Genomic DNA, 16989 nt, shown 5'->3' on the forward strand with positions numbered 1-16989 from the left:
GTGCAACTAAGTTTTTAAAGACTTATTATTTTTATTTATGTGTATGAGTGTCTTCATGTATGTATGTATGTAGACACGTGTACAAGTGCTTAGTGGATCAGAAGTATGGATCAGTATACCTACTAGGTAAGTGAAGTACAGGGCCAGTAAAGCAAGAGCAGTAATATCTTTTCCAACCATTCTGAACTATTTTTCCAATCTATTTCTTTCTTTTTTTAACTGAGACAAATCATTTAAGTTACTCTGCTTAATGTCCTTAGTTAAAAAACATTCTTTTCTAAATTTCAATTTTCCTTTCATTCCATCACATCTCCATTCTGTCAGAAAGAAAATCCTAAAACACACCTGACACTTGACTTCCCTTGCTTTAAAAGTTTAGTGGATGCTAGCAGTGGTGGCACCGCCTTTAATCCCAACACTCAGGAGGCAGAGGCAAGCAGATCTCTGGGTTTAAGGCCAGACTGGTCTACATAGTGAGTTCCAGGACAGCCAAGGCTACAAAGAGAAACCCCATGTAGCAGGAATCTTCAAAGTTCTTATTAATAAAATCAAACCTGAGGCGAGTTATTGGGATCCATGCTGGTAGATCAGAGAGACAGAACAAGCCACAGCTATCTCACCTCGCCGGATCCTCAGCTGGTCTTGTCTCCTCAGACTGGAGGCCTCTGAGTCCTCATCCCAATGGCTCTCAGCTGAACTACTTTCAAAAGCCTGAAATGCTTAACCAGCCAAATGCTTAACCCAAAAGCTTCTAGTTTCTGGTCCTCACACCTTATATATCTTTATGCTTCTACCACCACTCCCTGGGATTAAAGGCTGGCTTTCTGGGATTAAAGGCGTGTGTCACCATGCTTGGCTATTTCCAATGTGGCCTTGAACTCACAGAGATCCAGAGGGATTTCTATCTCTGGAATGCTAGGATTAAAGGTGTGAGTGCCACCATTTTCTAGCCTTTGTATCTAGTGGTCTGTTCTCTGACCCCAGATAAATTTATTAGAGTACACAATATTTTGGGGAACACAATACCGCCACAACCCCATCTTGAAAAACAAAAAAAAACAAAAACTTTAGCCGGGCGGTGGTGGCGCACGCCTTTAATCCCAGCACTAGGGAGGCAGAGCCAGGCGGATCTCTGTGAGTTCGAGGCCAGCCTGGGCTACCAAGTGAGCTCCAGGAAAGGCGCAAAGCTATGCAGAGAAACCCTGTCTCGAAAAACCAAAAAAAAAAACAAAAAACAAAAAACAAAAAACCCCAAAAACTTTAGTGGATGCGCAATAAAAAGCAAATCCATACTTCTTTAGAAAATTCGTTTTCATTCTGCCTCAGCAGGTACTGTTCCCTCTATCTTATACCCACAATTCATACATGCTAGTCCTTTTTTCTGAAACATTCTTTGCACAGCAGTTTTCCAAAGTAAGCAGATAATTTAGCTCTTATTTCTAATAGGGCCTTTTCTCATCTCAATCTATATTGAATCTACTGACTCTTCATTAAACTCTCACAACACTCCAAAGTTTTTCTTTTGGAATTTATCACAATCTGGAATCCATAAGTATATATGTATATTTTTGGTAATGTCTTAATAGCAATCTTATTGTAGAGACCATGTGTAAACACAAGCACATACAATAAAAATTTTAAATGCAGTATTTTACTGTTATAAAGTGGCTTTTGATATGGTCAGGATTATATTTTATGTTTACTCTGGAAATAATGCTTAGGTTAACCACTAAGTCAGACAGGTCCAAGAGGGAGGCAATTCCATTAAAAGTATACTACAACTAGCAGCAAAAAAGTAGTAAGAGTCTGACCTGTTGATAAATTTATTATTTTTACAAACCTGTAATGTACCAACGAAGCAGCCAAGGTTCAAGAGAGTAAACAAATATTCCAAAAGGGGAACTGTAAAAACATTTTGTGAAGTAATTCAACTCTGAATTTAGATGACTGAGGATGCTAAGAGTAATTGTAATCTCAACCTGAAAATAAATCACCACAAGCCCATCACTGATGTGGATGCAAAAGCAGCTCTTTAGTCAGTTATGTCTGGTGGCTGAGGAACTGAAAAGGTCAGTTAAATCAGGTCATGGCAAAAAAAAAAAAAAAGCAAACACAGACCTTACATATTAAACATTAAAACTGTGAAATGAACATTCTCAATTCTTAGAGCCAAGATCTTCTGTTAAATATGACACTTAATCTAATAGCAAATATTTTTGAATGGACAACCAGCATAACCTGATGGTAACTAGGTCAATTTCAGTTCAGACAACAAAAACTACTTTCTTTTTTAATATTATAGCTGCAATGACACAAAATGAGCAGAAGGTTACAATATAATGGTTAAAGTGTGATCTATATAATGGACACACAGTTGAAGGCTCTTTAGTGGAGATGTTAGCTGACTGAATTATTTAGTACTGTATTCATATTAAACATTATGAAGAATCAGCTTTTCATAGTTAATTACACAAATAAACCACAGCTTCTCCAAGTAGTTTAAATCTCACTGAGGTTACTATCAGAGAAACATGTACATATGGTCAAAAGGAACACTCAAGACTTCAGGATTCACACAGTAAAGAACTTGACTGGTGCTCCCCTCTTGCACATTGGCCTTATTGTGACACACGTGACTCACATACATGAGGTAGATAACTGTATGGATTTATATTATCTAGTTTAGAGTAAGCCTTATAGAATGGCAAGTGTTTTTGAAATAACTCTTATAGAACAAGCAGTGTTGAAATATAAAACAATAACTTCCACAGAAAGGTCAAAGCTAATGCTCTTTCTGCTCTTAGCACAAGCTATTAAGCCAATAACAGAAAAGAAAAACACAAGGAACTAATCCAGTGGTTCTCAACTAGAGATGGTTTTGCCCCAGAGGCTATCTTAAGTGTCTAGAAGCATTCCTATGTTTCCCTTTGAGAGAATAGTATTGTTGGCACCAGATTTCTACAGTATATAGGACACAATAACAAATTATGTATTTCAAAACATGAATAGTGCCAAGAAACTCTGGGCTACTCATAACTGACACGAAACTGGCTCACTTATAATAATTATCCAGGTAAGGCATGGTGGCATGAGTCGGGAAGTAGAAGCAGGAAGAGTAAGAGTGGGAGCCCAGCCCGAGCTACACAATGAGATCCTATCTCAAAAGACAAATGAACAAGCAAACAGGGCTTCTAGTGCACAATGTCTGCATCCCAATCCCAGGTCTGCCACTTTCAGTAAGCAGTGTGCCCAAGCCAGCTGCACAACCTTTGAAAACGAACAGAAGAGGATTTATACTATCTGCCTCTCAGGGCTGCTGTGAAAACTTCGTATCTGGTATATAAGTGCACAGACTTTAAATTCCAGTCACTGTAATTCCAGTTTTACCACTTAGCTGTATGACCCTGGAAAAGTTACTTAGTCTGTCATATCACCCAGTTTCCACTGTCCCCCTCCCTTCAAGTTTTTGACATATCCTTCCTTACTACATGACTAACACAAACTTCATAGAACTGATTTGAGAGATTCTCAGTATCTAGCAAAAAATAAATAAGCCGAAATACAACTGAATAATCAATCTGATTAATAAAATGAAGTCATCACATTATCACTATAAAACATTTCTGTATATTAAAAGATTTCTGTAGCTTTATTTTTTAAGTACCCGATGATGACATGCATTTAATTCACCCAATATATATTAACAAATCTCTATGGTGTGCTCAGGCTTATGCTAAGAATTGTACATACTATAGTGAAAAAAATCTCACAAGTTCCTTACCTCAGGAATTCACAGTCTTTTTCTAAATAGTTTGTCCTTTCTCTAAGTCTAAAAATTGCAACTCCTTCCATTATTCTTTAATAATTTATCAATTTCTCATTCTGTTCATGAATTTTCAAAATGCTACTTTTCAGTGTTTTTTTGTTGTTTTGTTTTTTTTCTTTTGTAATTTAATTGAAAGCACTGCTAATCACTTAAGTCTTTTTAAAGCACCAAATTTTAATATCTAAGTCAATTTGGGAATGGTGGGAAGGACACTATCAGGAACTTCTCTCCAGAATAAAACAATGATATTCACTCCTCCACATGTCCAAATTAAAATCTACTAAAACCCAAAACCCACACAGAGAAAAAAAAAGATACTAAAATCACATTCTAGGGGGTCAGTGCATTCCGCAGTCTTTGCTGGGCTGTCTAATTGTCCTTCAGCTGACTTTCAAAATTAACACCCTAGCTTAAAATATACATTTTCCCATTAGCTTTTTTAAATTAAAAATAATAATTAAAAAAACACTTGAAGGAATTCGTGACCAGTTGCCTGACTCAGTTGATGGTATATAGGACATATGGAAGTCAGGAAGGCGGCTTGCAGCACACGACATTCAGGGGATGCTCATCTTTAAGGCTTAGCTTTCTTCCAAACAGTGTAAACCCACAATTTCCAAGTATGAAGGACACACACAATCTCTTTGAGAATTCCACAGGACAATACAGGCGCCCCAGCTGTTCTTCATAGACGACAGGGCTTCAGTCAAATTGACACAATTCCCCTGTGTGAAGTATTTCCCATCCTGTTTCAGAACTTTCATGGACAGGTCGAGAATCAGTCTGAGAAACTCCCATGTAGAATCTTCTTCTGGAGATGTAGAGATTGGGACTGCTGTCAAATCATTAATCACATAATCAAACTCTCTCCTTCTTTGGCGTACCTCTTCAGTACTGGAATACAGTCTTCTATGAGAACCTGATAGCAGTCTCCTTTAAGATTGTCTAAGACATCTCCACATGTTCTTCGCATGTATTTCTTACATCTGTCAATTACCATTTGGTCAATCTCTACCATGGTGACCATCTTTGGTTTCAGTTTGACAATTTCACATAATATGCCACCATCTCCACTCCCAGAATCAGTACATCTTTGCCAGAATAATCTTCTTTACCGCTGCCCATGATGGCTCAGGTATACGCCAAGTCACTCTCTGCCAAATTAACATCACCACTGAGGATGAGAATATTTCCAAACTGCTTTGAGTGTAGAATTTTAATGTTCTGATATAGTGAATCTTCATCATACACCACTTCATCTATGTTATACTCAACCAGGCGCCCATCAGCAGTAGGCCAGTATCTGTCAATGGCCCCTCCTCGAACTATGGTGGTAAATGCTTCACCCGCCCAGTTCTGTCCTGACTCAGTTCTTTCATTTTTTCTTCTATTTTGTTCAAAAGGCTGTCAGTTTCTTGTTTGCCTTGCACGTCACTGTCATAACTCTGAAGGTCCAGCAACACCAATCCATGGGGATAAATCCTCAAATTGGCAAAGCTGCCATTTTTGTTCATGTAGGTTGCTAAATAGCCATGGTCCTGCCAGGCGTGCACTGACTCTGCCATCCCATGCTCCTGAAAAATGGACTGAAGGCCTTTCAGAATGGCCTCACCGTCAGCTTTGGCGCCGAGCGTGAAGTCGAGCATGCTGTGCCTCGCTGCTGCCATAGTGTGGCGAGGCCCTGTGCCATGCCTGGGGAGGCTACCGGGAGACTGAGGCATGTCAAGCTGCGGGCTGGCGGGAGTGCCACTTTTCAGTGTTTTACAAATTGAGGTTTTCACTTAGCTAGGGATTAAAAATTACCTGGTTGCTTTTTAAAAACTGTGGATAGCAGGGCCTTATGCTGGAAAGTCAGAACTTCTAGGGACAAGACCAAGACATTTATACTCTAAGTTTTTTCAATGTGCACTCAAAATCAAACTGAAACATTACTCTAAAAATCTGCCATACAGCCGGGCAGTGGTGGTGCATACCTTTAATCCCAGCACTCGGAGGCAGAGCCAGGCGGAACTCTGTGAGTTCGAGGCCAGCCTGGGGCTACAGAGTGAGATCCAGGACAGGCAGGGAAACCCTGTCTCAAAAACAAAACAAGGGCCGGGCGGTGGTGGCGCACGCCTTTAATCCCACACTCAGGAGGCAGAGGCAGGCGGATCTTTGTGAGTTCGAGGCCAGCCTGGCTACCAAGTGAGTTCCAGGAAAGGCGCAAAGCTACACAGAGAAACCCTGTCTCGAAAAACCAAAAAAAAAAAAAAAAAAAAAAAAAAAAAAAAACAAAAAACAAAAACAAACACCAAAAACAAAACAAAACAAAAACTGCCACACATACCTGCATGAAATGAAGTAGGTTTTAGTTTTGTCTGATGAAAACAATTGTGTGTGTATGTGAGTGTGTGTGTATGTGTGTGTGTTGAGGGGGGTTCTGGTGATGCCTAGCATGCATGAGACCCTAGGTTCAATCCCTTAAACTTGTATGTCATGGTTAAACTTGATTGTCAACTTGATGGGACTTAGACTCACCATGGAAACAAGTCTCTGGGCACATCTGTGAAGGATTTTCTAGATTAGTTGATGACCTGGGATCTTGAACTCATAAAAAGGAGAAAGAGAGCTGAGTCCCAGCATTCCTCCGTCCTTGTTTCCTGACTATATAATGCAATGAGACCAGTTGCCTCAAGCTCCTGCCACCAGGTCATCTGCCCCCGGGAACTGTGGCACAAACTGTGAGCCGACATAAACCTGTCCTTTCTGAAGTTGCTTCTGCTGTTGTTGTTTTTTTTGCTTCTTTTTTTTTTTTTTTTTTTTTTTTTTTTTTTTTTTTTTTTTTTTTTTTTGAGATAGCGTCACTCTACATAGCCCTGGCTGTCCTGGAACTCACAATGTAGACCAGGCTGTCTTCAAACTCACAGAGATCCGCTCCTCTCTCTGCCTTGACAGTGCTGGACTATGGGGCTGGAGAGATGGCTCAAGGGTTAAGAGAGTGCCGGGACTAAAGGCATGCCCCACTACGCCCCGCCTGAAGTTGCTTCTGCTAGGCATTTTAATAAAAGCAATGACAAAAGTAACTAATACAGTGTAAAGTGAGCCTATTATTATTTCCCACAACCACACTCACAAAAGATTATTAATGAAGCCTAAGAAAGCATGGCTTTTAAAGAACCACACTACACACTTCTGACTTACATTAAAAGTATACTAACAACTGGTATATTTTTGTGACACACATTTATAAAAGAAAACATATACCATGGGCTAAGGATACAAAATGCCTGTCACCAAAATACTTATTTCAAATAATCTAGATGTACATAAAAAATTTTAGGATAGTGCCAAGCAAATAGGAAGAATGTGGGATGGGATATAGCCCTGGCTGGCCTCGAACTTGCTATGTAGACCTGGCTGGCCTCAAACTCACAGAGATCAGGCAACCTCTGCAATCTGAGTGCAGTGCTGAGACTAAAGGAGTATGCCACCATGCCTGACCAGAACTACATTTTTATCACATTTATTATTATTATTATTATTATTATTATTATTATTACTACTTGCATTTGCTTATTTATTTTGTGGAGAAATCAGAGGATAAATTTCTGGAGGCTATTCTCTTCTTCCACATTCTCTCCTTCGGGACTTTGCCCACTGAGCCATCTCACTGGCCCCAGAACTAAGCTTTAAACAATGACTACAAAGCTAATGGGGCTGGCCTGACAGCTCAAAGGGTAAAGCCTCTTGCTTTGAAACTCTGGTGACCAGAGTTCAACCCCTGGAGCCCACATAAGGGTGGAAAGAGAGAACTGATTCCACAAAGTTGTCCTCTGACTTCCACATGCACATCATGGCATGCCCACACACATGGTACATTATGTGCCCCCCCCTCCGCACCCCCGCCACACACACAACAAAAAGTTTAAAGTTAATAAATGCAGAAGTCTGGTATGGTGGCATAGGCCTACAGTCCCAGCAGTCTCAAGACTGAAGCAGAGATCATGAGCTCAAGGCCAGATTATTCTACAAAGTAAAACTTTGCCTCAAAAATAAATAAACAAATGTAAAGGAAAAAAAAATGTTAGTTTAATGTTTAAGTAGCACTTTAGAGTAACTCTTGCCATGAAGGGCATGGGCCTTCCCTGGCCCATGGGCATTAAACACTATATAGCAGTCCACATTCATGACAATGCAAACATTTCCAAATGCTTCCCTGTGGGACCAATACCACCTTAGGAAACACTGAAATAAAGATTGAGGGTTGGAGAAGAAGGCAAAGAGTGTAGTTCTGGTGGTGATCTGTTTTTTACTAAGAATAAATGTTGATCATAAGATACAAGAAATTAAAAGCCAGTCAGCTGAGTAGACTAAAAACCAGTGTCAAATCATTCAACAGGAATCTATCTGAAGTCAAATCTCACAAGAAGCCTCACCTAATGGTCAGAAGAGGAAGAAAGTTATTTCAAAGGCTAAGCAGGTAAAGGCACTTGGCCAAACTTGACGACTTTAGTTCAATCCCTGGAACCCACATGGTGAAAGGAGAGAAACCCAATTGCAAGTAGTCAAGTAGTTCTTTTGACCTTCAGGTGTGCATCATCAACTAAGTAAGTAAATAAATAAACTGAACAAGAGCTGGATGTGTTAGTTGGGAGGTAGAGGCAGAAAAGTCTACACAAGTTCCAGGCCAGCCAGGTTACAAAGCATGACCCTGTCGCAAAAATGGAAAACAAAGTAACAAAAGGCTGAACAAGAAATTCTCACGCCTTAAGCCCCTCTCCAAATCCTTTGTTTCTTCTTGATGCTAAGAGCACTTGATTACCTTGCCAACTCTGATGACATCCAGTAGCATTTGGGCCACTAAGCAGTTGACGTACTCTCTAATAGAGACAAGCTAGCTAACAAAATGTAGGAAAGCCTCAGTCATGCTGTATGTTTCCTTGAAAATAGTCTCTATAGTCTACACATTCTCAAATGATAGAACTTAGTAAATTGTTCAACAGTCTCCTTTCAAGTCTTTTTGCAACTCATTCAAAGGTATTTCTCCCAGCTTCATAAAGGCTGCCCAGGAGCACAAAAAAACACACACTTAAATGTTTAGGATTTCTCAAGCATAATTACATAACTACTTAAATTTTTTTTTTCTAGTAGTCAGCATACAAAGTAATTGCTTTCATTGAACCAGTGCCTGGCCCTAAAATTCCTCAGGTAGCTAAAGATGACTTTGAACTCCTAAGTTTTTTGTTTGTTCTTGTTCTCGGTATCAAGGCCTCACGCATGTTAAGAAAGCACTCTACCACTGAGCATTAGATCCCAGTCTTTTTCACTATGGCATCTTCACACAACTGAGTCCTTATTTTGTTCCAATTCCCTAGCTTTCCTCATTGCTCTTCCCTATGCCCCTGATCCCCAACGGTTGATTCCCTTCCTCCCCACAAGCAGTCCCTGCCTTTGCTTTCATGTCACATGTATTCCATTACTATCTGGGGTTTGTTTTCTTTTGTTTTCACTCCCCCCCCCCATTTGCTATTCTATTTTAACCTTATGAATTACTTTCTGTATGTTTTTTCATGTCAGTCCATTCATCAGGTTATGGTGGAATCTTCCAAAATGCCCCTAATGATCCCAATCTCCTGTACAATTTCCTCCCCTTGAGTATAGGCTTAGAGTTATTAATCTGTTTCTAACAGAATTATAGCAGAAGTGATAGAATGTCATGTCCAAGATTAAGCCATAAAAAGTCAGTGACTTTCATTTTAGGCAATCATTTTCACTCTCTTCTGAGAAAAGTCAGCTGTCACGCCATGAAAGAGGCACATCTGAGTAAATCTGAGCCATCTCTTCAGCCTCCTACCCTATTAATTTTGTAAAAGGTTTTATTTCAGCTTTGCCTTTTTATTTATTTAATCTGCTAGAAGCTGTTTTTAAGTATAGGAAAGGGGTAGGAAGGTTCTGAGATTGCTTGTTTGTTTATTTTGTGTGGAAGTCAGAAGACAACTCCCCAAAATTGGTCCTCTCCCAAAATGCCCTTACCTGCTGAGCCATCTCCTTAGTAAGCAACTGTCCCAGCAAGTCAGTATCCTTTCCCAACTAATTTACCATGGGGCATTTTCTGCCCACTTACTCCTCACAAGCATATAAAATTCATCCGCAACCTCTTCCTGCTTACTATCTGCCATTTTGCATCCACCTTCCCTCTTCCTTTTCTAAGCCTCTCAGACACTATACTAGCTACACTTTCTTTTTTTTTTTTATAGTTTATTTAAGTTTATTTTGTGTGCATTGGTGTGAGGGTGCCAGATTCCTTGGAACTGGAGTTACAGACAGTTGTGAGAGCTGCCATGTGGTTGCTGGAATTGAACCCGGGTCCTCTGGAAGAGCAGCCAGAGCTCTTAACCACTGAGCCATCTCTCCAGCCCTACACTTTCAAATCTATGCCCAGAAGACCCTTTAGATCACCCTCCCTCTCTCCCCAAGGTCAGGTGACTCTGAGAAGCTTTCAGCAGTAGATTTCTCCTCTCCTTTGTAATGAATCCAAATGACACTCTATTAAAGATCGATTTTACACAAAATTACTCTACTTCTGATCTTCCTTATGTTAAAAAAAAATTAGCCAAGACTACAGAAATGTGGTGGTGGTGGTGGTGGTGGTGGACAACCACTCAAGTCCAGGGAACATCAAAAGATAAAAATCAGCCGGGCGGTGGTGGCGCACGCCTTTAATCCCAGCACTCGGGAGGCAGAGCCAGGCGGATCTCTGTGAGTTCGAGGCCAACCTGGGATACCAAGTGAGTTCCAGGAAAGGCGCAAAGCTACACAGAGAAACCCTGTCTCGAAAAACCAAAAAAAAAAAAAAAAGATAAAAATCAGATAATAAAATTGGAGTGGTTAGTTTGTTGGCAGTCCTGGCACAACCCTCTTATTTTAGCAAGAAGTCTATTAAAAACTCTAGGATACTTGCTACAAATAGATTTGCTTATGACAGTCTGGTAGGAGCAATCTCATATTAACCCAGGTAATAACTACAGCCCCAACAATGTCTGGCACATTACATTCAAATTTTGTTGATTGAAAAGGTGAATTGAAGAATTCTTTCCATCTTATTTTCTTTAAGAATATTCTGGCTCAGTGTTGGTGGCGCACACCTTTAAACCCATCACTCGGGAGCAGAGGCAGGTGGATCTCTGTGAGTTCTAGGCCAGCCTGGTCTAGAGTAAGTTCCAGGACAGGCTCCAAAGCTACACAGAAAAATCCTGTCTAGAATAAAACAAACAAAAAGGAAAAAAAATAATATTCTGGCTGTTCTTGCCTTTTATATTTTCATAAAATCATTGAACCATGTGTTGGCTAGTTTTATGTCAACCTTACACAAGCTAAAGTTATCTGAAAGGAGGGAACCTCAATTGAGAAAATGTCTCCAGAAGATCCAGTTGTAGAGCATTTTCCTAATTAGTGATTGATGGGGGAGGGCCTAGCCCATGGTGGGTGGTGCCACCCCTGGGCTGGTGGTCCTGGGTTCTACAAGAAATGGTGCTAAGCAAGCCACTGTTCCTGCCCTGTTTGAGTTCCTGTCCTGGTTTCCTTCTATGATGGACTACAATGTGTAAGGGTAAGCCAAATAAATCCTTTCCTCCTTTTGGTCATGGTATTTCATCATAGCATCAGTAACCCTAATTAAGACAAACCAGGTTGTCAACTTCCACAGAAAACTTTAGCTTTGCATTTAGATTTCAATAAGTGTATCAAATCAAAATTTTTAATATATTTACTCTACTTGAGCTTCTAGTTCATCTTAGTAAAGTAGTATATCTCATTTTTAATGTCTCTAAACATTATTTAACTACTCTTCCTTATAAAGACCATATAAACACACTTTAAACACTTAATATTCACTTTATATGAGTCTCCCTTAGATTAGTGGTTGTTAGAAGCAGGTGCTGGAGGAAGAAGGTGCAGCCCTAAAAGAAAAGCATGAAGAGTTTTTTTCCTAGTGATGGATAGTTTGTATTTTGATTGTAATCAACCAACCTACACAAGGTATCAATAGGTATCAAACACCATAGCACATACAGCAAAATGGCTCAGAGGGTAAAGGCATTTGCTGCTAAGCCTGAAAACTTGAGTTTGATTCCTGGGACCTACATGGTGGAAGGAGAGAACCAATTCCCTCAAGTAGTCCTCTGGCTTTCCACACCCCCACAGGTTCTGTGGTACACCATGTGGCCTGCCCCAAACAAATAAATGTTAAAAAAAAAAAAAAAAGGGTTAGAAACATGCGCACAAACACTAATGTGCATGGGAAAAGTGGTGAAAACGGAAAAGATCTACAGTCTTATAAGCCGTTCCTTTGCCTTTAGGAGGCAGTACCTGGTTGGCAGAAGTGGTCAGCGAGAGTGGACGGCTAAGGTTAAGGCAGCTCTGTACAAGTGCTCTCTGCTTCCTGTTCAATACCATGTGCGATAGTGGTCACTACACGCTCCCGCCACCAGACTGAGTCACTCTACTATGGCCTCCCTGTTCTAGGATGGGCTGTAACTGTGAAGCTTTCTTCCATTCATTTGTTCTGTCAGATCTTCTGTCACAGGGACACAAAAGGGACACAGAAAACAGTGAAACCTGAAGAGGTCTATAGTTTAATTAGCTATACTGTACAACAGTATCAATTCCCTGGGTTTATATTATAAAACACATAGATGTCATTATTATAGGAGGTAAAGAAAGGGTACATAGGACTCTGTGCACTATTTCTACAGCTTTCTATATGTCTAAAATGATTTAAAATAAGCTTTAAAAATGTAATAAATAGATAAGTAAAAGTATGTCTTTTCCTACAAAATCTTTTCTGTCTTCCATCCCCTTACACAACTGTATTATGTATTCATTTTTCTAATTCTCCAATATCTGGGGTACACTTTCATCTGAGTATACTTGTTCTTAATTCTTGGTTTATTTATATACTTCTACTGCTAAAATGAGAATAAAAAATTATCATTCACTGGTATAATACAGAACCTAGCATACAACCCAGTACAAGGATCTTAATATGTAATTTTCTGTACTTTAAAGGAATGAATACATGTAACCAATAATTATATACAGTACAAAAGAAATGTCACTTAGAGAGTACCCACTGTGCTTGAGCACACTATGCTAAGTGCTTAGGTATATGTCATCCATTCTTTTGATACACTATAACAGTCTAAAAACAGTGTTACATGGTATTCTTGGTATGAGAAATAATGTATTGACAGTCCTTACTAACTATAGGCAGTCACAGTCTCATAATGATCAGTAAGAATACTAACCTCTGAAGAGGCAATCTCAACACCTTACATGCTAAGATGCTCAAATATAAATTCAACTATGTCCCAAATCACAAACAATTCTTTCTACTCTACCAGCACATTTAAAAGGATTGGGCAAGCTTCATGGACAGAGAAGAACAAACTGCAGAGATAGGAGAAAGAGGAAACTCAAAATCGACTAAATAAATCACAGGAGAGCTCAGTGTGTCCAGAACCCTAAAGCTATTATAGGTTTGTCCCAGAATAAAACACAGGAAGAACAAAGAGAGACAGGACTGTGATTATTAGATCAAGAAGGTTTTGGAAGTGAAGGTGAATAAATTTTATTTAATTTATAACAACAGGGTGTTACTATGCTACTAATTATCTTAAGCGTTAATAGCTTCAGACTGACCAGAAAGTAGGCATAATGAATCAAAAATAGAAGTAAACTAAGGGCAGGACAAAAATAAAGGGGTCTCAGAGAGAAATAATCAGGGCTTACACTAGAGTAATCGAGAGGAATAAAACTGAAACATCATGGCAGATGGTAAGTCAAAAGGATTTGGGTGCTTACTATATAGGGAAAACATGGAACACAAAACATACTATATGGAAGGTAGTATCCAGCATAAATTCTAGTAAGCAAAGAGTTCGCCAGGACAAAGGGAGATTCAATTTAAAAGCAAAGTTAACTAATTCAGTTTAGGACTGACTTGCCTACTTTGTGCTGTCAATGAAATACTCAGATAACAATGCCCAAGAGATAACAGAAAATGCAGGCTGACACTCACTACACTGCACAGATAGCCTGATGTTTTGTTAAAAGACCAAAGTGGTTAGAAATGAAGAGACTGTCAAAAAGTAAGGTTTGGGTGAGTGCTTAGTAAGCGCAAGTAGTAAATAATCAGAAACAGAAATAAAAGCAGCAGCAGAGACCCTGCCTGGCATGTGGAACATCTTCAGTTCCATTTTCATGGTTTAAAACAAACAAACAAACAAACAAAAAAAAAAAAAAAAAAAAGGCAGGAGCAAAGTCAAGCAGAGGCATTTTTAGTTTGGATTTGGGGTGACCTGGATACATATACATAAAAGCAAACTACAAGTAACCAGTGTCAAAGAATATCTAAAGATGTGTGTGTGTGTGTGTGCCTACTTGTTAAATAATGAGGACAGAAATGTAAGAAAAAAAAAAAAAAAAGATTGTTCTGTAACATTCCAGAAGACTAAATTAGGATATTAGCACTAGAGACATAAATTAAAGAAAGCATATTTGTGTTTCACTTTTGGAGGTATCTTGTATCAATAGTAAGGATACGTAACAAAGAAACTGTCTTACTATTAGATATTTCACTTGATACAGATGCTATGGGAAAAAATGAGACTAGCTTCAATACTGATCTTCCATTAGGCAGAAACTCCCAAGTCTTCCTCTCCTCTAGGCTCTTCATCTTCTATAATCTTCTCTTTCCTCCCCCATCTTTTCTGATGCTAGGGCTGAACCCAGGACCTCACCCATGCTAGGTAAGTGCTTTGCCACCTTCCCAATGCTTATCTTTGTTTTTAATGTATCAGTTTTCTTGTCCTACAAAAGGACAAGACCCCCACTGTACAGTGCAACTCTGACTGGATAACCCCGTATCCTCTCCCAAATAAAGGTCTTAGAACACTGCTTTCATTTATCTCCATTAAGAGGTTGCTAGTCCTTTATGTAATTAACATTTATTTCAGTGCATGTTCCTATCTTGCCACTCTCTTTACGCTTTACCTTGCACCTCAGACTTTATCTATCTACTTAATAATTTCTTTTCAAAAGGCTGAAAATTGAATAAACTACATTTTTATTTAAGCCTCTAGAATTTGCCAATTCTAAATTGGCAATTGGTTGTCCATAGTTATTTCTTTTTAAATTTTTTTTGACAGGTGGTGGTGGCGCATGCTTTTAATCCCAGTACTGGGAAGGCAGGTGGATCTCTGTGAGTTCGAGGCCAGCCTGGTCCGAGGTCCAGGATAGGCACCAAAACTACACAGAGAAATCCTGTCTTGAAAAACAAAACAAAAACAAAAACAAAAATTAAAGCTTTGGAATTGGAGTGTGGCATGCTTTTTTTTTTTTTTTAAGATTTACTTATTTATTATGTATACAGTGTTCTGCCTGCAGGTCAGAAGAGGGTACCAGATCTCAGTACAGATGGTTGTGAGCCACCATGTGGTTGTTGGAATTGAACTCAGGACCTCTGGAAGAACAGCCAGTGCTCTTAATTGCTGAGCCATCTCTCCATGCCCCCCCCCACCCCAAAGCATGCTTTTTAAAGTAAAATCCAAAATCTCTGTCTCATGTCAAAGAGCCACTTGATATGGGATAGAAGAAAAACAAAAAATTAGGGACTGTTTTATTGCCACTGATTTCATAATCCTTTGGTTTTACTTTGACTCTTTAAAGCTTTTCTTGAGGTATAAATATCTCAAAATTTATAAGATTATATATATGTGTATGTGTGTGTGTGTGTGTGGTGTGTGTGTGTGTATTTTAAAACTTTTTGTCATGATATTCATGGTCATATAGAGTACTAATTCTAGAAAAAGACTTCATCTAGCTTCCTGTACATGATTTTGGGTTTGAGTCTCTATCAGGTAACTAGGAATTAAGTGTTTGTACTCTGGATGTACATAACGAATACTGATCCTTTAATCTCTTTGAGATCTGCTGCATATGACATTTAAAAGGTTTAAGATTTTGGAAATGAACCATGGCCATACCTAACAGCAACCTTTGAAGTCTCCAAAAAGGACGACGGGGCCCCACAACAATGATTCCACATAGACAATGATAATGCAACCAAGCTGACAAACACCACCCAAAGATTGGCTTGGACAATTTTGAGGTGGCTGGCTGAGATGATCCAGCCTCACAGGCTATTCTAGCCAGGACTTCAAGATAAGTCCTGCACTTTCCCATTATGCAGAGACTGGACAACAAATGATACAGCTACCTCTCCCAGGACTTGACAATTAACCCAAATTTTTTCTTTTCAGGATCCCCTAAAGATGCCATCGCCCCCAGACAACAGGAAGTAATTTTAAGAACACAATCCCCACATTTCCAAGAGGTGAGATGAGTGGTTTTTGGTCATTCAGCAGGTTATGGCTATTTATCATTGTTTAGGGTGGTTGGTTACAAGTTGTTATTGGTAATGGTCAGGAAAAAAGCTAAACAAAGGAAATTAGACTCAGAGCGCTTGTTTTGAAAAGAAAAAAGGAGGATATAGAAATGATAAGATAAAAGAGTAGATTATTGAATCTACTTTTAAAAAGCAACTACTTGTTTTAAATATTTTACATTGATATGGATCTTTGTATACTGATACAAAGTTGCGATTATTTGTTAGAACATACTGTTCATACATTTCTACTCTTATTCAATGTATTGTACCTATACAACTCATTTAACAATGTAATGCAAATTTCTAGTCCTTGAAAGTTATTATTACCAACTATTTAGGATAATAAGGAAATGCCAGGAATTAGTCACCTATTACAATCAAACTTGTAGTCATATTAGGTATGTTTTCAAAGTCAAACAGAGATATATTTTAGATAGGTCGTCTTCAAACACTTCAGAAATCTACAGAATATGGCATTTAAGATGTTTTAATAACATAGGTTCTTTTTCTATGACAATGAGACATGTCTGCTCCTGGCAGCACCAATCTACTTCAGTGAAGATGATAAGCATTAAAGAAATTCCATGTGGAATTTATTTTCTTTGTGGCAAAAGTTAGTCACTGGGCAAGAAAATGCCCTTGCCTCAACTGCTGACAGTATGCTGTCCAAATTGGACAAGTGGGACACAAAAGAAAGGACTGCCAAACTTTGCCAAGACAAAGTAGGACAGCCCTT

General features: G+C 39.0%; 1 pseudogene; it reads right to left on the reverse strand.

Moving 5' to 3' along the window:
* Positions 1 to 4261: 4261 nt before the first annotated feature.
* On the reverse strand, positions 4262 to 5527 carry LOC114701551 (annotated as a pseudogene).
* Between the last annotated feature and the right edge of the window lie 11462 nt (positions 5528 to 16989).

The sequence above is a fragment of the Peromyscus leucopus genome, unplaced genomic scaffold (genome assembly GCF_004664715.2).
Source record: "Peromyscus leucopus breed LL Stock unplaced genomic scaffold, UCI_PerLeu_2.1 scaffold_529, whole genome shotgun sequence".
NCBI classification, from domain to species: Eukaryota; Metazoa; Chordata; class Mammalia; order Rodentia; family Cricetidae; genus Peromyscus; species Peromyscus leucopus.